Genomic DNA, 26396 nt, shown 5'->3' with positions numbered 1-26396 from the left:
GTTGTCTTAGGTAAGATACTATTGACTTTGAGTAAAAGAATACCTAACAAATTAACTTAATTAATAATGAAGGTGATTTATTATGTAGATGAAAAGTTAAAAGACAGAGTGGGCTTCATATACAATTTAACATGGCAGTTCCTGATGTCATTTCAGGATGCCAATAATTCTGTGGGCTTGCCTTTGTTCTGCTCTTCTCCTTGGGTCAGCATTGTGTTGAAGCTAGCTTCCCTGATATTAATAAAATGGTTCACTGCAGTGAGAGAACAAGCACTTGTTCCAGAATTACTGGCAGGAGTCATGAGATTCACTCCAGTACCAAGTTGCCAAGAAGATGGAATCCACTGATTGGCTCAACCCAGGACTGAGTTGGGAGCAAAATACAAGCTTATTCTCTTTGATCTTAAAATACCTGTTTCATTTTCTGTCCATTTCTTCTACATACCCTCAGTACTCCTTTTAAAGAAACCTTTTCTAGTCTCGGTTTGAAAGATGAATAAAGGGTACCCCCTCTTCTCAAACTATGCCTAGAATTCTGTACATATTTCTAAAAACTCAGGTATTTGGAAATCAAAGCTAGAAAGTTCTCTTTGTCTCTGTGTTTTATCCATGCCTGTCCCTCCTTTGTGACAATGCTCACTTGATTCTTAATTATTCTTTTCCTCAAGTCAAAAAAGTTAGAAAGTCTTACAATTATTTAAGCCACACACTCATATTTGTCTGTGGAGATGAGATATATTACACACGTAATACTTATTTCAGTAATCATCAGCAGTTTCATCTTGATGTGATTTTTTTGCAGCTGCCTTGGTATTAGCAATAAACTCTAAGGACAATCTTGCTGATACTTTGAACAAATAAATAAGAATATTTCTAATCGCTAGCCCACAAACACAAGGACTTAAGCATGCACAAAATCTTAATATACTCCCCAAGCACTACTTGTGAGAGTTACACTAACTCTTGATTTGGATTCCTATTACCAGATATTGTTGACTCTAGGTATTCTAGTTTTCATCAGGTGTTTGGGGTTTGATACTGAACCTAACAATCTTTGGGATTCTCTTCTTGATCTTATAGTTTAAAAATAAATCAAGCAACATCACCAAATGGCTGAGAACAAAGAAATTCAGCTTTTATGATTCTAGACCAGTGAAAACATAAGTGCATCTAGTTGCATATCTTGACATATTTTGCCTATTGTTTGTCCAAACACAACATTACTTCACTAGAGCTATGAGTAAGTATCAAACAAATCTACATACAGAAAGACAAACAAGCAAACCTATCTGGCTTCTAGGATGGCTTTCTTCTTTTCCTCTCTAAACCTAGAAAGTTGATTTGAGAATTGGTGACAACACAATTTACATATGGCATTTAGCACGTATTCAATTCATGGCAACTTTACTCCTTAATATCATTATGAGAAGAAAAATATACAGATGGTCCCCAACTTACCCTGGTTTGACTTACAATTTTTTTAGTTTACTGTGGTGCAAAAAGGATAGTCATTTCATAGGCTTCTTGACTTAAGATGGGACTAAACCCATCAGAGGTTGAAAATATTATTAAGTCAAAAATGTACTTTCAACTGATGATATTTTCAATTTATGATGGATTTATCAGGACATAATCCCATTGGAAACTGAGGAGCGTCTGTGTATTATTCCCAAACTCCTGGTCTGGGTCTTCAATTCTGTTTCTCAGTAAGCCCCAGAGGGTGGTAGAGCGGTTTTGTAAAAGAATCCCTAATTGAAATTAAATATATGGAGATTTTCAGTGAAGCTGCAAGTAGGAGATCTGTGTTTCTTAGATTAATCTAAATACTGTTCTGTGTTGTTAAAGTCTTGTATTGTGCTAATGTTGGATTTGGCTGAAATTTTAAAGATAGTGCCTTTTGTCTGAAGGCATTTTTTAAAAGAAATGAGAGCAGGCATGGTGGCTCATGCCTGTAATACCAGCACTTTGAGAGGCCAAAGCACATTGATGGCTTGGGCCAAGGAGTTCAAGACCAGCCTCGGCAACATAGAGAGACCTCATCTCCACACGTAATTTTAAAAAATAGCCGGGCATGGTAACATGTACCTGTGATTCCAGCTACTCAGGAGGCTGAGGTGGGGGGATTACCTGAGCCTGGGAGATCAAGACTGCAGTGAGACATGAGTGTGCCACTGCATTCCAGCCTGGGTAACACTGCAAGAGAAAGAAAAGAAAAAAAAAGAAAAGAAAAGAAGGAAGAAAGGAAGGAAAGAAAGAAGAAAGAGAGAAAGAAAGAAAAGAAAAGAAAAGAAAAGAAAAGAAAGAAAGAAAGAAAGAAAGAAAGAAAGAAAGAAAGAAAGAAAGAAAGAAAGAAAGAAAGAAAGAAAGAAAGAAAGAAAAGGGAGGGAGGGAGGGAGGGAAGGGAAGGGAAGGGAAGGGAAGGAAAGAAAAGAAAGAAAAGAAAAAAGAAAGAAGGAAAGAAGGAAGGAAAGAAGGAAAAGAAAGGAAGGAAGGAAGGAAGGAAGGAAGGAAGGAAGGAAGGAAGGAAGGAAGGAAGAAAGAAAGAAAGAAAGAAAGAAAGAAAGAAAGAAAGAAAGAAAGAAAGAAAGAAGGAAGGAAAGAAGGAAGGAAGGAAGGGAGAAAGAGAGAGAGAGAGGAAAGAAAGGAAGGAAGGAAGGAAGGAAGAAAGGAAGGAAGGAAGAAAGGAAGAAAAAGGAAGAAAGGAAGAAAGGAAAGGAAGAAAGGGAAGGAAGGAAATTAACAACAAACCAAGGGGAGATTAATAAAATTTTGAGGAATGAGGGAATAATCTGGTAGTTCATAACTGTGGTCCTCATGTACTATTGAAGATGTTTAACCATACCCAGGAGTCACCAAATCCCAGGTGGGAATCCAAGTAGATAACTAAAAATCACCTAGGTAGACAACCCATAAGAGTAACAATTCCTGACACTGGACTCAAGTCATCTTCTACACAGAGTTCTTCTAACCAGGATTCTTCCTTTAATAATAGTTTGCCTATGACAGTGCCTGGAACAGAGTGGGCATTTAATATACAGGTGTACCTCATCAATATTGTGGGTCTAGTTCCAGACCATCCCAGTAAAGTGAGTATCACAATAAAACAAGTCATGCAAATTTCACTTCCCAGAGCACATAAAAATTATACTGATACTATATTGATATTATAGTCTATCAATTGTGCATTATGTCTAAAAAGATGTACATACTTACTTTTAAAATAAGTATTGCTAAAGAGTGCTGACACAGAGACAAAAACTGAGCACATGCTCTTGAAAAATGGCAATGGCACTAACAGATGTGCTCAATGCAGGGTTGCCACAAACTTTCCATTTGTATTTTAAAAGAAAAAGGCAGTATCGGTGGAACACAATAAAGTAAATCACAATAAGATGATATATGCCCATCCCATCTCACATGCAGAGACACACATAGGCTCAAAATTAAGGGATGGAAGAAGATCTACTAAGCAAATGGAAAACAAAAAAAGCAGGGGTTACAATCCCAGTCTCTGATAAAACAGACTTTAAACCATCAAAGTTTATTGCGGCACTATTCACAATAGCAAAGACTTGGAATCAACCCAAATGTCCATCAGTGACAGACTGGATTAAGAAAATGTGGCACATATACACCATGGAATACTATGCAGCCATAAAAAAGGATGAGTTTGTGTCCTTTGTAGGGACATGGATGCAGCTGGAAACCATCATTCTTAGCAAACTATCACAAGAACAGAAAACCAAACACCGCATGTTCTCACTCATAGGTGGGAACTGAACAATGAGATCACTTGGACTTGGGAAGGGGGACAGCACACACACACCGGGGCCTATCATGGGGAGGGGGAAGGGGGGAGGGATTGCATTGGGAGTTATACCTGATGTAAATGACGAGTTGATGGGTACTGACGAGTTGATGGGTGCAGCACACCAACATGGCACAAGTATACATATGTAACAAACCTGCACGTTATGCACATGTACCCTACAATAAACTAAAGAGCTTCTGCACAGCAAAAGAAACTACCATCAGAGTGAACAGGCAACCTACAGAATGGGAGAAAATTTTTGCAATCTACTCATCTGACAAAGGGCTAATATCCAGAACCTACAAAGAACTCAAACAAATTTACAAGAAAAAAACAAACAACCCCATCAAAAAGTGGGCAAAGGATATGAACAGACATTTCTCAAAAGAAGACATTCATACAGCCAACAGACACATGAAAAAATGCTCATCATCACTGGCCATCAGAGAAATGCAAATCAAAACCACAATGAGATACCATCTCACACCAGTTAGAATGGCGATCATTAAAAAGTCAGGAAACAACAGGTGCTGGAGAGGATGTGGAGAAATAGGAACACTTTTACACTGTTGGTGGGATTGTAAACTAGTTCAACCATTATGGAAAACAGTATGGCGATTCCTCAAGGATCTAGAACTAGATGTACCATATGACCCAGCCATCCCATTACTGGGTATATACCCAAAGGATTATAAATTATGCTGCTATAAAGACACATGCACACGTATGTTTATTGCAGCACTATTCACAATAGCAAAGACTTGGAATCAACCCAAATGTCCATCAGTGACAGATTGGATTAAGAAAATGTGGCACATATACACCATGGAATACTATGCAGCCATAAAAAAGGATGAGTTTGTGTCCTTTGTAGGGACATGGATGCAGCTGGAAACCATCATTCTTAGCAAACTATCACAAGAACAGAAAACCAAACACCGCATGTTCTCACTCATAGGTGGGAACTGAACAATGAGATCACTCGGACTCAGGAAGGGGAACATCACACACCGGGGCCTATCATGGGGAGGCGGGAGGGGGGAGGGGGGAGGGGGGAGGGATTGCATTGGGAGTTATACCTGAGGTAAATGACGAGTTGATGGGTGCAGCACACCAACAAGGCACAAGTATACATATGTAACAAACCTGCACGTTATGCACATGTACCCTACAACTTAAAGTATAATAATAATAATTAAAATTAAAAAAAAAAAAAGTATAATAATAAAAAAACTAAAAAAAAAAAAAAAAAAAAAAAAAAAGATCGAAGGAGACAAAGAAGGCCATTACATAATGGTAAAGGGATCAATTCAACAGGAAGAGCTAACTATCCTAAATATATATGCACCCAATACAGGGGCACCCAGATTCATAAAGCAAGTCCTTAGAGACTTACAAAGAGACTTAGACTCCCATACAATAATAATGGGAGACTTCAACACCCCACTGTCAACATTAGACAGATCAACGAGACAGAAAGTTAACAAGGATATCCAGGAATTGAACTCAACTCTGCAACAAGCGGACCTAATAGATATCTACAGAACTCTCCACCCCAAATCAACAGAATACACATTCTTCTCAGCACCACATTGCACTTATTCCAAAATTGACCACATAGTTGGAAGTATAGCACTCCTCAGCAAATGTACAAGAACAGAAATTATAACAAACTGTCTCTCAGACCACAGTGCAATCAAACTAGACCTCAGGACTAAGAAACTCAATCAAAACCGCTCAAGTACATGGAAACTGAACAACCTGCTCCTGAATGACTACTGGGTACATAACGAAATGAAGGCAGAAATAAAGATGTTCTTTGAAACCAATGAGAACAAAGATACAACATACCAGAATCTCTGGGACACATTAAAAGCAGTGTGTAGAGGAAAATTTATAGCACTAAATGCCCACAAGAGAAAGCAGGAAAGATCTAAAATTGACACCCTAACATCACAATTAAAAGAACTAGAGAAGCAACAGCAAACACATTCAAAAGCTACTAGAAGGCAAGAAATAACTAAGATCAGAGCAGAACTGAAGGAGATAGAGACACAAAAAACCCTCCAAAAAATCAATGAATCCAGGAGCTGGTTTTTTGAAATGATCAACAAAATTGATAGACGGCTAGCAAGACTAATAAAGAAGAAAAGAGAGAAGAATCAAATAGACACAATAAAAAATAATAAAGGGAACTTTGGGAGGCCGAGACGGGCGGATCACGAGGTCAGAAGATCGAGACCATCCTGGCTAACACGGTGAAACCCCGTCTCTACTAAAAAATACAAAAAACTAGCCAGGCGAGGTGGCGGGTGCCTGTAGTCCCAGCTACTCGGGAGGCTGAGCCAAGAGAATGGCGTAAACCCAGGAGGTGGAGCTTGCAGTGAGCTCAGATCACGCCACTGCACTCCAGCCTGGGCGACAGAGCAAGACTCCGTCTCAAAAAAAAAAAAAAAAAAAAATGATAAAGGGGATATCACCACCGACCCCACAGAAATACAAACTACCATCAGAGAATACTATAAACACTTCCACGCAAATATACTAGAAAACCTAGAAGAAATGGATGATTTTCTGGACACTTACACTCTCCCAAGACTAAACCAGGAGGAAGTTGAATCCCTGAATAGACAAATAGCAGGCTCTGAAATTGAGGCAATAATTAATAGCCTACCAACCAAAAAAAGTCCAGGACCAGACGGATTCACAGCCGAATCCTATGAGAGGTACAAGGAGGAGTTGGTACCATTCCTTTTGAAACTCTTCCAGTCAATAGAAAAAGAGGGAATCCCCCCTAACTCATTTTACGAGGCCAACATCATCCTGATACCAAAGCCTGACAGAGATACAACAAAAAAAGAGAATTTTAGACCAATATCCCTGATGAACATCGATGCAAAAATCCTCAATAAAATACTGGCAAACCGGATTCAGCAGCACATCAAAAAGCTTATCCACCATGATCAAGTAGGCTTCATCCCTGGGATGCAAGGCTGGTTCAACATATGCAAATCAATAAATGTAATCCAGCATATAAACAGAACCAAAGACAAAAACCACATGATTATCTCAATAGATGCAGATAAGGCCTTTGACAAAATTCAACACCCCTTCATGCTAAAAACTCTCAATAAATTCGGTATTGATGGAACGTATCTCAAAATCATAAGAGCTATTTATGACAAACCCACAGCCAATATCATACTGAATCAGCAAAAACTGGAAGCATTCCCTCTGAAAACTGGCACAAGACAGAGATGCCCTCTCTCACCACTCCTATTCAACATAGTGTTGGAAGTTCTGGCTAGGGCAATCAGGCAAGAGAAAGAAATCAAGGGTATTCAGTTAGGAAAAGAAGAAGTCAAATTGTCCCTCTTTGCAGATGACATGATTGTAATTTAGAAAACCCCATTGTCTCAGCCCGAAATCTCCTTAAGCTGATAAGCAACTTCAGCAAAGTCTCAGGATACAAAATTAATGTGCAAAAATCACAAGCATTCTTATACACCAGTAACAGACAAACAGAGAGCCAAATCATGAATGAACTTCCATTCACAATAGCTTCAAAGAGAATAAAATACCTAGGAATCCAACTTACAAGGGATGTAAAGGACCTCTTCACGGAGAACTACAAACCACTGCTCAGTGAAATAAAAGAGAACATAAACAAATGGAAGAACATACCATGCTCGTGGATAGGAAGAATCAATATTGTGAAAATGGCCATACTGCCCAAGGTAATTTATAGATTCAATGCCATCCCCATTAAACTACCAATGACTTTCTTCACAGAATTGGAAAAAACTGCTTTAAAGTTCATATGGAACCAAAAAAGACCCTACATTGTCAAGACAATCCTAAGCCAAAAAAACAAAGCTGGAGGCATCAGGCTACCTGACTTCAAACTATACTGGAAGGCTACAGTAACCAAAACAGCATGGTACTGGTACCAAAACAGAGATATAGACCAATGGAACAGAACAGAGCCCTCAGAAATAATACCACACACATACAGCCATCTGATCTTCAACAAACCTGACAAAAACAAGAAATGGGGAAAGGATTCCCTATTTAATAAATGGTGCTGGGAAAATTGGCTAGCCATAAGTAGAAAGCTGAAACTGGATCTTTTGTTACTCCTTATATGAAAATTAATTCAAGATGTATTAGAGACTTAAATGTTAGACCTAAAACCATAAAAACCCTAGAAGAAAACCTAGTTAATACCATTCAGGACACAGGCATGGACAAAGACTTCATGTCTAAAACACCAAAAGCAACAGCAACAAAAGCCAAAATTGACAAATGACATCTAATTAAACTAAAGAGCTACTGCACAGCAAAAGAAACTACCATCAGAGTGAACAGGCAACCTACAGAATGGGAGAACATTTTTCCAATCTACAAAGGGCCAATATCCAGAACCTATAAGGAACTCAATCAAATTTACAAGAAAAAACCCCATCAAAAAGTGGGCAAAGGATATGAACAGACACTTCTCAAAAGAAGACATTCATACAGACAACAGACACATGAAAAAATGCTCATCACTCGCCATCAGAGAAATGCAAATCAAAACCACAATGAGGTACCATCTCACACCAGTTAGAATGGCAGTCATTAAAAAATCAGGAAACAACAGGTGCTGGAGACGATGTGGAGAAATAGGAACACTTTTACACTGTTGGTGGGACTGTAAACTAGTTCAACCACTGTGAAAAACAGTGTGGTGATTCCTCAAGGATCTAGAACTAGAAATACCATTTGACCCAGCCATCCCATTACTGGGGATATACCCAAAGGATTATAAGTCATGCTGCTATAAAGACACATGCACACGTATGTTTATTGTGGCACTATTTACAATAGCAAAGACTTGGAATCAACCCAAATATCCATCAGTGACAGACTGGATTAAGAGAATGTGGCACATATACACCATGGAATACTACGCAGCCTTAAAAAAGGATGAGTTCGTGTCCTTTGTGGGGACATGGATGCAGCTGGAAACCATCATTCTCAGCAAACTATCGCAAGAACAGAAAACTAAATACCGCATATTCTCACTCAGAGGTGGGAATTGAACAATGAGATCACTTGGACACAGGAAGGAGATCATCACACACCTGGTCCTATTGTGGGCGGGGGGAAGGATAGCATTAGGAGATATACCTAATGTAAATGCCGAGTTAATGGGTGCAGCACACCAACATGGCACATGTATACATATGTAACAAAACTGCACTTTGTGCACATGTACCCTAGAACTTAAAGTATAACTAAAAAAAAAAAAAAAGAAAAGATGATATATGCCCAAATATGTGTTGAATGAATGAATAATTAATGAGACACCTTCAGGTTTCTATGGGCTTTGACACTCTAATCCTTCTGCACAAGCAATGGTCTTCAACATTAAAGATGTTTTCAGATAGATATGCAAAGACTCCAGGAACCAGTGTTAAAAAATCAGTCTTTTTTCCCATAACACATTAACCCAGGAGAGATGTAAGCATGAAGACAAGCCATCAAGACTGATCCCTACCCATTTATTAATTTAGAAAAACCAGAGTCTTTTGTGGGGGTACGGGAAGGGCATGTAAATGTAAAACTGGGAATCTTGGAAAGAAAAATGCAACATGTATTTCCCTCCAAATGTTTTCATATTATATCTTAATCTGGGACAGTCAAATGCAAGACTACAAATAGTGAGCAGGAAACAAGCCCTTCTGAGCAGACAAACCAAAGAAGTGTTTTCTGTCACTCTGTTAATCCAACCTTATCCATGATGTTGTAAGGTCCTGGAGTAGAAAGCAAAGTCCCATCTCTGTCAGCCTTCCAGACTACATCAAGCTTCCCCAGTTAAAAAGGTCTGCATTCCAGTCCTGCAGCTGCTATGGACATGTAGAAGCTGCAGACCAACAGTTTTAAGAGTAGACAAAGTATTAAATAGGCCGTCAAAATGAACCACCTTCTCAAGGAGTGCACTAAACCAACTGTATATCTCACAAATTAGTTTTTCCTGACAAGGGTCAATATTTATAAAGTAATCAAAACAAACTAAATTACCAGGAAAAACTTCAGATAATTTGCAAATAAATGGAAATTAATCAACATGTTCCTGAACAACCAATGGTTCAAGCAAGAAAGTAATAGGGAAATTTTAAAATATCTTGAGACAAACAAAAATAGAAACATAAAATACCAAAACTTGTAAGATGCAGCAAAAGCAGTTCTAAGAGGGAAATGTATAGCAATAAACGTCTACATCAAAAAAGAAAGAAGATCTCAAATATACAATATAACACTACATCTTAAGGAACTAGTAAAACAAGAACAAACTAAGCCCAATGTTAGTAGAAGAAAGAAAATAGTAAAGATCAGAAAAGAAATAAATGAAATAAGGACTAGAAAAAAAATCAATGAAACTAAGAGTTGTTTTTTTGAAAAGATTAAATTCATAAAACTTTAGACTAAGTTTAGACTAAGAAAAAAGAAGACTTAAATAAATAAAATCAGAAATGAAAAAAGAGAAATTATTACTGATACAAAAGAAACACAGATGATCCTGGGAGACTATTATGAACAATTATATGCCAATAAAATGGGTAACCTAAAGGAAATTGACAAATTTCTAGACACATGCAACCTACTGAGACTGAATTATGAAGAAACAGAAAATCTGTACAGACCAATAATGAGTAAGAAGATTGAGTCAGTAATTTAAAAATATCCCATCAAATAAAAGCTCAGGACCTCATGGCTTCACAGTTAATTCTACCAAACATTAAAAAAATTCTACCAATCCTTCTCAAACTCTTCCAAAAAATTAGAGGAAGGAATATTTTCAAACTAATTTTTTGAGGCCAGCTTACCCTGATACCAAAGCAACATGAAGACATTACAAAAAGAAAAAAAAAAAACTAAAGGCAAATATCCCTGATGAACCCAAATGCAAAAGTCCTCACAAAAAAAAAAAAAAACAAAAACAAAAAAAAAAAAACAAAAAAAAAACACTGGCAAATCCAATCTAACAGTACATTTTTAACATCATTCATCATTAGCAAGTGGTATTCATTTCAGGGATGCAAGGAAAGTCAAACATACACAAATCTATAAATGTGGTAAAACACATCAACAGAACAAAGGAAAAAAAAAACATATGACCATCTCATTAGATGCAGAAAAAAAATTTGACAAAATTCAATATTCTTTCATAGTAAAACTCCCAACAAATTTGGTACAGAAGGAATGCACCTCAACACAATAAAGGTTATATATGAAAAACCCACAGCAGACATACTCAACAAGAAAAGTTGAAAGCTTTTCCTTTAAGATCCAGAACAAGACAAATACACACACTGCAACCAATTCTATTCAACATAGTACTAGAAGTTCTAACCAGAGCAATTAGACAACAGAAAGAAACAAAATACATCAAATGGAAAGGAAGATGTCCCTGTTTACAGTTGGCATACTCTTATATACAGAAAATCCTAGACACTCCATCAAAAAAACTGTTAGAACTAATAAACAAATTTAGTAAAGGATATAAAATAAATATACAAAAATGAGTAACATTTCTATACACTAACAACAAGCAATATGAAAAATAAATCAAGGAAACAATTTTATTTACAATGGCATTTAAAAACCTTAGGAATAAATTTAATCAAGAAGGTGAAAGATCTCTACACTGAAACTATAAAACTTTTATGAGAGAACCTGAGGAAGACACAAATAAATGCAAAGATATCTTGTGTTCATGGATTGGAAGAATGAAGGAAAATGAATATTGTTTAAATGTCCATACTACCCAAAGCAATGCACAGATTCAATGCAATCCCTATCAAAAATACCAATGATATTCGTCACAGAAGGAGAAAAAACACTCCTTAAATTTGTATGGAACCAAAAAAGACCCCAAATAGCCAAAGTAATCTTAAGCAAAAAGAGCAAAGCTAGATTTGAAAGTCTACTATAGAGCTATAGTATTCAAAATATCATGATACTGGCATAAAAACAGATATACAGATCAATAGAACACATTAGAGAGCCTAGAAATAGATTGACCCATTTATAGTCAATTGATCTTTGACACAAATACCAAGAACATACAATGGGGAAAGAGCCAATCTCTTCAATAAATGATCCTGAATATCCACATGCAGGACAATGAAATTAAACCTCATCTCACACCGTATACAAACATCAACTCAAAATGAGTAAAGACTTAAACCTAAGACCTGAAACTTAAAACAATTAGAAAACATGGAGGAAAATCTCCTTGACATTAGTCTGGGTAGCAATTTTTTGGATATAACTTCAAAAGCACAGGCAACAAAAGCAAAAAAATAGACAAATGGGATTGCATCAAACTGAAAAGCTCCTGCACAGCAAAGGAAATAATCAACAATAAAGAGACAACCTTTGGGAGGCTGAGGTGGGCAAATCACGAGGTCAGGAGTTCAAAACCAGCCTGACCAATGTGGTTAAACCCCGTCTCTACTAAAAATACAAAAATTAGCCAGGTGTGGTGGTGCACGCCTGTAATCCCAGCTACTCAGGAGGCCAAGGAAGGAGAATCGCTTGAATCCGGGAGGCAGAGTTTGCAGTGAGCCCAGGTCATGCCACTGCACTCCAACCTGGGTGACAGTGAGACTCCATCTCAAAAAAAAAAAAACAACAACAACAACAAAAAAAGACAACCTAAGGAATGAGAGAAATATTTACAAATCATTTATCTGATAAGGAGTTAATATCTCAAACATATAAGAAACTCAACTCAAAAGCAAAACAATAAATAATGTGATTTAAAAATAGGTGAATTACCTAAATAAACATTTCTCAAAAGAAGACATACAAATGGCCAACAGGTATGTGAAAAAATTTTCAACATCACTAATCATCAGGGAAATGCAAATTAAACCACAAAGAACTATCACCTCATACCTGTTAGAATAGCTATAATCAATAAGACCATAAGAATTGTCAAGGATGTGGAGGAAAAAAAAAAGGAATCTTTGCACATGCCAGTGGGAATACAAATTAGTACAGCCATTATGGAAAACAGTATGAAGGTTCCTCAAATATAAAAAATAGAATTGCCATATGACCCAGTAATACCACCACTGGGTATATATCCAAAGGAAATGAAATCAGTTTGTCAAGGCGATATGTGCACTTCCATTTTCATTGCAGCATTATTACAATAGCTAAGAAGTGTCAATCAACAAATGAATAGATAAAATGTGATATATATACACAATGGAATAGTATTCATTCATTAAAAAGACAAAAACGCTGTCATTTGCAACAACACTGATGAACCTGGAGGACAATATGTTAAATGAAATAAGCCAGGTACAGAAAGATAAATATCAAGTGATCTCACCTATATCTGGAATATAAAATTGCTCTCAAAGAAGTAGAGAGTATAATAGTGGTACCCAGAGGGGGAAAGGAAGATGAGGAGAGGGTGGTCAAACAATATAGAATTACAGTTATATAGAAGTCATATATTCAAGGATATCTAGTGTAAAGTGACCATAGTTAAATGACTGTTTATTGTATTATTGAGAAAAGCTAAGAGAGTAGATTTTAAGTGTTCTCATCACTAAAATAACTTTGTGAGGTAATGCATATGTTAATTAGCTCAATTTAGTATTTCTTTAATGTAAATATTTCAAAACATCATGTCAGACATGATAAATACATACAGCTTTATCTGTCAATTTAAACAAATAAAAAACACTAAGGAAACTAATTTAATTTTTAAAATAAGAAATGAAAAGGGAGAAGGTAGTACAAAAGGGAAGGAAGAAAGCAGAGAGTGATTAAGTAAATAATTCAATTGTTATTTTATTTTCTACTTGAAGAACAATATAAGTGATACCAATCACCATTTTCTAAAAGGCTAATTTAACCATGACCCAATTTGATTTCTATAGCTATAATTTGGAAATGAGGACCTTTGTTTCTTTAAAATTAAGTACTGTAAATAAAGACCTCAAAGTAAACAAAATTAAACCCATGAGTTGAAGTTTTTGCAAAATACAAATTGACTATTTTTTATGTAATTTTATTTTTCAACTTCTATCCTTTATGTCCCTCAAAGTCCCTCTTCCTTGATAACAGTCATTATCCAGCTGGCTGTATCCTTGTGAAAACACCATCAGCCAACTTAGCTGCTGGTGGGAAATCCAGGGCAAATTTCCCCTAAGAGATTTCAAGAAAGTAGGCAGACTAATTTACAAATTATTTTCTTATGTTTCCTTACAAATTAATAGTGATTGTAGGATAAATGAATTTATATTTTAAAGAAAAAGGAAAGGAAAAATAAATTTTCCATCATTTCTTCATTTATGCAAGCTTTGATGGGATTTCAAAGGCCTCCACTTAAAAAATCATTGACTCCCTGGGTTTAAGGGATTATTGTCTGTGGGATTTTTAATTACTTTTTGAAGCAAAAAGATAATTGGATTGAGGATTTGACCAATAAAGAGAAACTGATTTGATTTTTAATTGTGGGGATTTTAATTAAAATCTATCTAGTTAGTGTCTGATAAGTTTTGGCTCAAAGGGTCACTCTTCCTCCCATGTATAAAGTCAGTCACATGAGCACATACACCTCTTTAGACTTTTCTATACTATATAGTAAATACATCTATTAAATGAAGAAATAAATACATGACAGCTCAAGGTGTGGAAGCTGTGAGTGGCAGTGTGTAAATGTCTGGACTCTCCAGTCAAATGTCATAATTCACATGCCATGTGCATTTCAATCACTCTTTGTCACTGTCAAATAGATTTTACTGTGCAGGGCCCTGAACTTTATGGGCGCTACAGGGACAGAAAGATCAGCCTACATAAAACTACATTGTCATCTTTCTAAGCATACCTGTATCTATCCTTCTATGGCCTACCTAATTCTTTATTTAAATTTTACCATTATTTATATTTATGTAAATATTATCTATATTCCTATTTTAAGCCTCTTCAGATACTTAAACTCACATCAAACCAACCAACCTACAAGGTATTTATGTTTCTCAAGATTTTAAAGACATCTCTAAGCACTAATGTTCTGAAGGTACAATCCCCATCTGATTCCTTAGGAGTTATATGTTCTTGGGAAGAAACAAAACATTGTATGACTTTCATTCATCTCACCCTCTGATGATGCTGAGGGCACACCTGGGTGTGGCTATTACATGTGATTCAGTACCACTGCTGGTGACTTTTTGTTGTGTGACCACTGGTGCTGTTTTCAAAGCCTTCCCTCTGCCTTTTTAATTCCCCCAGTCACATGTGCCCAAACTAACCTTGCTGGAAACTATCCTTTGGAATGATCATGTTTCTTTCCTATCCTTGCTCTTGAGCTAACCCCATTTGAGTTCAGCCAGGACAAGCTGGTTTATCCTCTGATGTCATCTCCACACATGGCTGGTTCAATTATGTTTCATCACTGCAGTCCTAAGAGGCATTCCCCAGAATTGGTTTTAGTTTTAGTTTCATACTTAGGTTTAGGGAACAACTCAAGTGCTCCCAGTGCGACATCTTGGAGCTGATATAGGTTTTCCAACTATGTAGGACATAATAAATTCCCCTATTGGACATATTTGTGTTTAGTGTTGAGTTGGATACCACATGCATTACACTGTCAGAGGCCATTCTTCAATTCTTAATCACATTCCAAATTCTTTTGTCCTCCAGTCATTGCTGACAAGAGTGTTACTTATGTAGCAGAAAGAACTGGGAGCTTTCTACTGTCTCAGCCAGTCTACATAAGACTTATGAATAGCCTCTGGGACTTTGATTTTGTTTTTCCAGTTTATTTATGTTCATGACACTCTACCAATTTTCAAAAAGTTAGCCTTTTGTGTTTTATATTAGCAGTACTAGCTTGGCATACACTAATAATAATTAATGAAATATTAATTGTTGCATTTGTTTGTATAATTACCACTTTTATTATTCTCAGATCATCCTTCCTAAACTTAATGACTTTGCTCTTAAGAGAGCAACACCCAACTTTGTGATTAAAACAGGTATCAAGAGGGATAAGCAATTGAAGTCAAACTCTTGTCCTTAAGACAAACTCAAAAGTGTATATACTTAAAAGTACACGCTTAAATTATTTTATGCAATACAAAATAAGTAACAAACATTTACCATCAGACAGAGTAGAAATTCCAAGTTTGATGTAAAAAAGATGAAAATTCTTCCAATCAGTTACTACATGCTTGTCACCATCATTGGTATTTACCAATCAAAATGAGCAGGTTCTAGAAGCTCAATGGATAGTTGTCCACACTATGGCTGCAGTAATAGTGTGAAAACCATGCCCAATTGGACACCCAAGTGAGTGTTTACATAGGTCAAGAACATAGAAAATTGACATTATGCTGGACAAGCAGAGCTATCCAGTGTAGTTAAGAATGTGACGATTACTGTAGAATTAAATTCAAGATGGCTGACTAGAAGCAACTAGTGTATGCTGCTCTCATGGAGAGGAAACAGAATGGTGAGTAAACACTAGCTCTTCAAGTGGATCATTAAAGACACATCAGGATTCAACCAAGGAAGCAAGGGGACCTACAGAGAATAAAGAGGAGTGAAGCCAGGAAGCTGTCTACCCAGAACCAGCCTGGAGCCAGGGGAAGCTCCCTAATGCAGAGAAAGGGTGAATGAGTGAGAGTGCCTAGGGATCCACACTTGCCACATGGACCTTTGCAATCCTGAACACAGAAGCACCCACCACCACAGCACCCAGGGAATCTAGACCACACAGAGAACTGCCTGGAGTTTTTCCAGAGGCACTGCTCTGGAAACCCCACAGACCCTGGATCCCTAAGCAGCCAAGCACCAACTGCCATGGCCCCAATAGAGGTCAAAGTCACGATACTGAAGAGTAGTCAGACTGCCCCACTCCTCCTATCCAGGCAAGGCTTGGCTTGGGCTTCCAGCACAGCAACCCTACCCCTGCCTGAACTCTGCATTCACCCAGGAATCACCTGGACAGCAGACCATCCACTTCCCACGCCCACTGCTCCTAGCAAGGCAAGGCTTGCGAGCTTGGGCTTCCAGTGTAGCAACCCCATGTGAACATTACCGTCAGTGACAGCTCTGTGTTCCTCTAGGGCAACACTCCCAGAAGTAGCAGACAATGCTTGGCACCTTTGTGTTCCCCCGACTGTAAAGTTCAGCATCACTTGGGTGGGAGGGAAGTATGAGCGTGCCATGTTCCCTACAGCCACCAGTCTCCACTGCCCCAGCTAAGGGGTCCTGCCGTCCCTAGTGAAAGTCCCACAGCACAGCTGCCCTGCCCCCACCTGGTCATTTCACCTATAGCCCAGAACCCTTCTGAAAACCCAGTCCCCACAGGCCTGTGATCTTCCTTCAAGCTCTCACCACCTAAGTGTTCCACCAGCCCCTGTCTGAGAGTTTAACCAGTTACCAGGGTACCAGCCTGCCTGCCCCTGTAATAGCCACCACCTCAACTCTGGGTTAGCTGGACCCTAATCAAGCCCTTTCAGGACTCATACATGCTGTGTAGTGGGCCACATAGTGGGGCCTGGGAACTGGGGATCTACCTAACCCAATTCAAGTTTCCTGGAACCTGACTACTTTCCCCAGAAACTAAGGCTGGGCTGACTCAAGCAGCTGATACCACCACAACTAACACTTACTCACACTGGCCCAAAGGTGGAGCACCCCTCCACCCCTCCTTTAAGAGAAGCAGTAGTATTGCTACATTGGAGAACAGGTGAGTCTAAAAGCTATCTGTATCAGGTTGAGTGACAAGGTTATGCACTGAAACCACTCCCATGGAGAGTCACAAAACAAGCTTTCCCCATAGCTCCCAGCTACAATGCAGTCCAGAGACAGATGACAGTGTGTGTCTGAACTAGGAGTCACAAGCACTGGAACAAAAATGTGACAGGGAAACAGACCATATTCCTGCCTATCTAAAAGGGGGAGCCAATTCAACCACATCACCCCCCTCTGCACAACACCCTCTGCCGAAACTTCAGCACATTTTACCAGGAGCTCCTCCCAGCCACCCTGATCAAGGCTGATGCCTGCTGTCACTATTGGGATATTGGTGGGAAGCCAAGGAGGGGATCCACCAACTTGTGAAGCACCTAGCTCTTACCTGCAAATTCCATCTACTGGCCTGCAGGTTGAGCCATATAGCCCAATAAAAAAACATACCAAGAGAAGTGCATAGGACTACAGAAGCAAAGCCAAAAGGCCCTACCCAGTACAATCCTTTTCAGATGAGAAAGAACCAGCATAATAATTTTACCACATAAAATATCTGACTGCTGTGATACCACCAAAGGCTTACTCTAGCTCTCCTGCAATGATCCCTAGCAAAAACAGAGGCACAGAGATAACAGATGGAGACCCCAAAGCATGGATTGCAGAGAAACTCAACAATATACAAGACAAGGCTGAAAATGAACAAAAGTAAGCCTCTAAAGCAACTCGGGAAATAACAAAAGAGGTAAACATCTTAAAAATAAATCAATTAGAGATACTGGAACTGAATCACTTAAGGAATTTCAGAATACAATTGAAAGCTTTATCAATAAACCATTCAAGCAGAAAGAAGAATTTCAGAGCTTGAAGACTGGTCTTTCTAACTAACCCAATCAGAAAAAAAGTTTTTTAATTTAAAAGATGAACAATATAGGATCATGTAAAGCAATCAAACCTATGAATTATTGACATTCCCAAAAAAGGAGAAAAAGTAAACAACCTGTGTATTAGTCCATTCTCACACTGCTATAAAGAACTACCTGAGACTGAGTGATTCATACAAAAAGAGGTTTAATTGGCTCACAGTTCCACAGGCTGTGCAGAAGGCATGGCTGGAGATGCCTCAGAAAACTTATAATCAATATGGAAGGGCAAAGGGGAAGCAAGCACGTCTTCACATGGCAGCAGGAGAGAGAGAGAGCGAAGGGAGAAGTGCTACACACTTATAAACCATCAGATCTCATGAGAACTCACTCACTATCATGAGAACAGGAAGGGGGAAATCCACCCCCATGATCTGATCACCTTCTACCAGGTCCCTTCCCCAACATTGGGAATTACAATTTGACATGAGATTTGGGTGGGGACATGGAGCCAAACCATATCATCCTGGAAAACATATTTGAGATAATAGTTTAAGAAAATTTCTCTAATCTTGCTGAGTATAGGAAACCCAAAGAACACCTGCCTGATACTATACAAAATAAATATCAGCAAGGCATATGGTCAGTAGACTATCTAAGGTCAATGCTAAAGAAAAACCCTTAGTGGCAGCTAGAGAAAAAGTCAGATCATGCACAAAGGGAGCCGCATCAGGTTAATATCACACTTCTCCACAGAAATTCTACAAGGCAGAAGAGACTGGGGGTCTATATTTAGCATTCTCAAAGAAAGGAAATGCCAACCAAGAATTTAATACTGGTCAACATGGTAAACCCCATCTCCACTAAAAATACAAAAATTAGCTGGGCTTGGTAGTGGGTGCCTGTAATCGCAGCTACTCAGGAGGCTGAGGCAGGAGAATCACTTGAACCTGGGAACAGACATTGCAGGAAATAGGAAAAGAGGAAGTCAAATTATCTCTCTTCACTGATGACATGATTCTATATGTAGAAAACCCTAAAGGTTCTACCAAAAGTCTCCTGGTAAACAACTTTAGTAAAATTTCAGGATATAATGTACAAAAATCTATACACCAATAATGTTCAAGCTGAGAGCCAAATCAAAGACACAATCCCATTTACAATAGCCGTGAAGAAAATAAAATACCTAAGAATACATCTAACCAAGGAGGTGAAGGTTTTCTACAAGGAGAATTACAAAACTCTCCTGAAAAAAATCATAGATGACACAAACAAACAGAAAAACATCCCATGTTTATGGATCAAAAGACTCAATATCATTAAAATGGCTATAATTCCCAAAGCAATCTATAGATTCAATACTATTTCTATCAAACCACCAACATAATTTTTCAAAGAATTAGAAAAAACTATTCTAAAATTCATATGGAACCAAAAATAAGGAGTCCAAATAGCCAAAGCAATCCTAAGCAAAAAGAACAAAGCCAGAGGCATCGCATTACCCAACTTCAAACTACACTATGAGGCTACGGTAACCAAAATAGTTTGTTATTGGTACAAAAAACTGATACATAGACCAACAGAATGGAATATAGAACCCAGAAATAAAGCCACACACCTACAACTATCTGATCTTCAACAAAGTCGACAATAACAAACAGTGGGGAAAGGACTACCTCTTAAATAAATGGTGCTGGGATAACTGGTTAGCCATTTGCAGGAGAATGAAACTAGATCCCCCACCCCCCACATTTCACCATATACGAAAATTAACTCAAGTTGGATTAAAGACTTAAATGTAAGACCTGAAACTATAAAAATCCTAGAAGAAAATCTAGGAAATATAATTCTAGATATCAACCTTGGCAAAGAATCTACAACTAAGTCCCCAAAAGCAACTGCAACAAAAAAAAAATATTGACAAATGGGACCTAATTAAACAGAGTAAACAGACAGAATGGGAGAAAATATTTACAAACTATGTATACAACAAAGGTCTTATATCCAAAATCTATTAAGTTTCAACAAGCAAAACTCAAATAGTTCTATTACAAAATGGGCAAAAGATATGAAGAGACACTTCTCAAAAGACAACATACATGTGGCCAACAATTATATGAAAGAATGCTCAACATGATTAATCACTCAAAACCACAAAGAGATAACATCACATACCAGTCAGAATGGCTATTATTAAAAAGTCCAAAAACAACAGATGCTGGTAAGACAGTGGAGAAAAGGGAACACTTATACACTGTTGGTGAGAATGTGAGTTAGTTCAGCCACTGTGGAAAGCAGTTTGGAGATGTCTCAAAGAACTTAAAAGAGAACTTCCATTTGACCCAGCAATCCCATGAGTGAGTACAAACCCCCCCGCCCCAAAATAATAAATCATCCTATCAAAAATAAATCATTTCATCAAAGGAAAATAAATCATTCTATCACAAAGACACATGAACTCACATGTTCATTGCAGCATTATTCACAATAGCAACCTAGGTGCCCATCAGTGATGAACTGGATAAAGAAAATGTGGTACATATACACCATGGAATACTAAACAGTCATAAAAAAAGAATGAACTCATGTCCTTTGCAGCACCATGGATGCAACAACAGGCCATAATCCTAAGAAAACTAACGCAGGAAGAGAAAACCAAATACCATGTGTCCTTACTTATAAGTGAGAGCTAAATATTGGGTACACACAGACATAAAAATGGGAACAATAGACACTGGGGACTAATAGAGTGCAGAGGAAAGAAGCAGGCAGGTTCTGAAAAACTACCTATTGGGTACTATGCTCACTACCTGGGTGATGGGATCATTTGTACACCATGCCTCAGAGACACACAGTTTACCCATGTAAGAAGCCTACACATGTGCCCCTGAACCCAAAAAAAGTTGAAAAAAATAATAAAAATAATAAAAATTACCATAGCTGGAAAACGTGTACTTCATGAAACTCTTAGGGCTTTGTTAAACTATTCTTTACCTTTTGAATGTTTGAAATGTGCCTTAATAAAATTCAAAACTAAAACTTAAAAAATTGAACTAACAGGACTGGGCACAGTTGGCTCATGCCTATAATACCAGTGTTTTGGGAGGCTGAGGCAGGAGGATTGATTGAGGCCAGTAGTTCAAGGCCAGCTTGGGCAATACACCAAAACTCTGTCTCTATGAAAAAATAAAATAAAAATTAGTCAGACATGGTGGTTCACACCTATAGTCTTAACTACTTGAAAGGTTGAGGCAGGAGGATTGCTTGAGCTCAGGAGTTCAAGGCTGCGGTGAGCTATGATTGTGCCACTGCACTCTAGCCTGGGTGACACAGCAAGACTCTAGCTCTTAAAAAAAAAAAGAAGAAAAAAAACCTTTATTTAAAAAAAAAAAAGAACGGAAACTAAGGGCCTGTTCACCATGGAATATTATGCAGCCATAAAAAAAGAATGAAATCATGTCTTTCAGCAATATGGATGCAACTGGAGGTTATTATCCTAAGCAAATTAACACAAGAAGAGAAACCCAATACTGCAAATTCTCACTTATAAATGGCAGCTAAACATTGAGTACACATGGATACAAAGATGGGAACAATAGATACTGGGAACTACTAGAGTGGGGAGGGTAAGATGGGGCTCACCTATCACTCTACTGACTCGTAGCTGTGTGATCAAGTCACTGACCCTAAGTTTCCTCATGTGTAAAATGAGAATGATAATAATATATACATATTTCATAGAATTATGAAAATTCAAACATATGTAAACAAAGTAGATAAACAGATGTAAGTAAAAATAGTAATAACTACAGTTTATGCTTCTTACCTTACAAGTACATAGACATGGTACCTGGAATATATTAATCATAAGCTGTAATTGTTATTTTTTGTTTGAGTGTGTATTTGGAGTGGTCAATGTGTCTGAGGTGGTGGGTCTGTACTGAGACGTTGACTTCTCAGTGTATATAAAGCAAACCGGAATGCCAGTCCTTAAAGTTGGTCAGGAAATCAGCAATAGACAGTGGATGTGGAGTGGTCAGGCCATCCAAGCCCCAGGGGGCCTAGGGTGGGCAGTCAGTGGAGGCTGGTGACGTTGGTGCTGAGCTTTCATACTTCTCCAAAAGCAAGACCAGGGTGAAATCTTGCTTCTCCAGGGAGAGTGGACCCTAAGGCCTTTATAGCCTGGATGGAGGCAGATGGTTATTGCTGGCTACTAATCTAATGTGCAGATTTATTCTCTTTTTCTAGAGACTAATCCCTAAATGAAGCCCCCACTGTAGATCCAGGTGGGCTAAAATGTAGAGCTCTTCCTTTTCTTTTCTTCCCCTTCCTTACCTTCCCTTTTAGTTCTTCATTCTCATAAAGTTGCCCTCTCCAATTTCCAGGCCTTTTCACAGTGAAATTCTCAAAAGGTAGCACAGTTGGCAGGTCTCCAGCAGGTGCAGACTCTGAAGAAGCACTGTCCAATAGAACTTTCCGTGATGATGAAAATGTTCCACACCTGTGCTGTCCAGCTGGGTAACCACTAGCCACAGGTGCCTGCTGAGCACTTGAAATGTTGTTAGTGTGTCTGAGGAACTGATTTTTAAATTTTAATAAATTTTAATACTATATGAAGCTAGTGGCTAATATATTGGATAGCACAGCTTTAGAGACAGATATCCTGGGTTCAAGTCCAAGCTCTGCATTTTCTTGGGACCATAAAATTAGGAAAGTACCTTTAATTCTCTGAGCCTCAGTCTCTCATTATACATGTGGGTTATATTATAACTGACCTCATAGTGCTATAAGATTAAATAAACTCTTAAACAAAAGCACCTAGAATCAGATATAATCTACCTTAATTTTTCAATAATGATAGTTATTACATGCTTCAACATGCATTAGTAGTTTCCCTGTGTTTCATCTGGGTTTGCTCTTCTCAGGGTATTGATTGGTTGAAGTAATCAAACCAAAAATTATGTCCAGCTGACCCGTTGGTAAACGTACAGAAAACACCAACCAGTAGTCCTGATGGAAATTTAACAAAAGACATTTTCAACTGTACCTTGAGGAAATAAACCAACAATCACGCCTAGCTGAGCCATGTAGAAACATACCAAAGTCTTTAAAAAAAAAAATCAAAGATATCTTATTCTAAGGGTGTTTGAAAGGCTGAGTCATAAGAAAATTTCTTAAAGCAATGATATATTTTGTTTGATTATGGAAGTGTTGGGCCTTGTCTGAACTATCTAAGATATTTAATAAATAAAGGATAATTGACAGTCAAGTATCAAAGGGGTAAATCAATTTAATAATTTTCAGTTGAATAACTGCTCTGTGTCTAACTCTGTGCTAAGTGAAATGGGATCCCAAAAAACAAGATGACATTGCCTCTGTTTTTGAGAATTTTGTAGTGTCTTTAGAGATGCAATTTTTTCTAATACAAATGGCAGATGTACAAGATAGGATAAGTACTATAGGTGTCTGGAAAGAGCAGAGCTCAAGAGTGGCTGAAATGGTCAAGGGGTTGTTTTGTGGACAGAAGTGTGCACTTGGTCATAAAGCCTAAAAACAGACAGTGCTTATCATCTAGGTCTGAAGAGGTTAGAATAGGAGTTATCACTTCTGAAAGCATGTTCTTGTGGCAAGCATTGTTTAAATTGTGTAGGCAAGTACATGAGTTTCCTTTGGATTCAATTCAGCTAACAAGTATTCATTGAGCATCTAGTAGGTGCCTGGCAAAAACAGGTCAAAAAAAACCCAAGTCAAAAAATTGTGGCTTGCTCAGAATTGTATGGTTGAAAACTGCATGAGGGGTAGGAAATCTACCTTATGTAACGGCAACTTTGTATCCACATATTCATAAATCAGAATGTCCTAGTACATGAAGAAGTAAACTTACATGGTTATCATGAAAACAATTGTTACAGAAATATGACTGTCCAGTTATCTAGTGGTGTCCATGTTAAATCATTACTTCATTATTGGTGTGCTTAATGTTTCTGGTTTCAATACCCTTCCTTACTTCTTTTAAAAGAACATCTTTTAACAAATATTCTCACTTAGTAGACCAAAATCTTACTACTTTTAAAACAGTTACAAGTACAAGTCTATCAAGGCTTCCATATCTCATATTCTAAGCAACAACTTTGATCTCCAGCCCTGCCCCAGGCCTACTGAATGATAATTGCTGAATCTGCTTTTAACATAATTTCCAGGTGATAGATACGCACATGAGAAGTTGAGAAGCACTTATTTAAGGATATTAGATATTATTGAACTAATTCCAAAACACGGTGCCAGTTAACTCAGCCCTACACCCTCAGTTTCATTCACAGCTAGTTACATGTAAATTAGTCCTGTAAAATAGACAGAAGTAGTGCTTTCAAGGTGAAATGACAAAGGATTCCTAACAGGTACTGACATTCTCTCTTCCTCAAATAAATATTGAACATGAATTTTTAAGATGCCAATTTAAAAAGCTGACAAATTGCTTTCTTACCTAGGTCATCTACATGACTCTGTAGAGTCATCTTTCTCATCAACCGTTTCTTTTTAAAAATTAAAGTCTGAGATATAAATGCAACCTGATTAGTGCAATAAACGATGAATTATATCATGATGAAAGGAGAATAAGAAAGAGGAAGGAAGAAAGAAATATCAAGGAGGTTGAGAGAAATGGAGGAAGCCAGATGTTTCCTGGAACTCTGCTTCCTTAACTTCTCAGGGTACTCCTGTCAGACAATCTGTCTCCCACACCCACCCTGAGCAAGTCCTCCACACTTCAGGATGATGGAGCAGAGTTTGAAACATGACCCTATACCAGGGACACTCATTTATGAGACACTTTCTAGAGCAAATGAAATTAAGTCCCTTATTACAAACTGGAGGCATACATCCTCTAATTGATATTAAAGTTTACTTTTTTAAAAAAATGGAATAGAAGTGCATCTTTTAGCATCGGATGATTGATTTAAAAACAATAAAAAAGGATCTAGTTTACAGTCATTGCCTTTTTGTAGTTATTAGTCACCAACCAACAATTCCTTATGAAAAACAAGGGAGGAAATCATTGCTTGAGCATAGTTTCCTGCTCTTACGTAAAAGCAGATATATGAAAATTCAAATCCAATATCATTGACTGACTCAACCAATCACTACGATGAAGGCTGGGAGTTTTATATAAATATACTAAATATAATCATATAATCATGAGAAAAGAAAGTATAAAAAGGGCCCTAATAATTGCAATGTGCTGATAAATGTTTAACAACTGACTCTCTGGTGGAGGGAACCCTAACTGTAGCATTTGCTGATTTCTATGACATAAATGCTCCAAACGTGCTGTGTTTCAAGCTGTCAGTGTTGTGTCACTGAGCACAGAATTTGCAAGAGATGCACACAATTGGTCTCTGGTTCCCATAAAAGTCACACTAGCACATCCTCGCAAATAACTGAAGGTACAGATTTTTCTACTCATCAATAACTCAGCCACATTTGATATTTGATCTAGATATGTATTTATTTCTATTATGAAAAGTTTACTCGTTTTACTGTTAATCTTAAAAAAAAACCACACACACACACAAACAAAAAAACGGAGTCTCTCTCTGCCACCCCAGCTGGAGTGCAATGGCATGATCTCAGCTCACTGCAACCTCCGCCTCCCGGGTTCAAGCAATTCCCCTGCCTCAGCCTCCCAAGTAGCTGGGATTAGAGGTGCACGCCACCATGCCTGGCTAATGTTTTGTATTTTTAGTAGAGATGAGGTTTCGCCGTGTTAGCCAGGATGGTCTCAATCTCCTGATCTTGTGATACACCCATGTCGGCCTCCCAATCTACTGTTAATCTTAATCATAGGGGGCAGGGCCAAAATTTAAACTTAAGAAGAATAAGCATATGAATTTTAAAGTCTGGATTTCCTTTTTCATTTTCAGCATATCAGAAAAAGCCTTCAAAGTCTTGCACTTTTATCA

The sequence above is a fragment of the Macaca nemestrina genome, chromosome 14 (genome assembly GCF_043159975.1).
Source record: "Macaca nemestrina isolate mMacNem1 chromosome 14, mMacNem.hap1, whole genome shotgun sequence".
Classification (NCBI taxonomy): domain Eukaryota; kingdom Metazoa; phylum Chordata; class Mammalia; order Primates; family Cercopithecidae; genus Macaca; species Macaca nemestrina.
Note: the sequence above shows the minus strand (reverse complement) of the source record.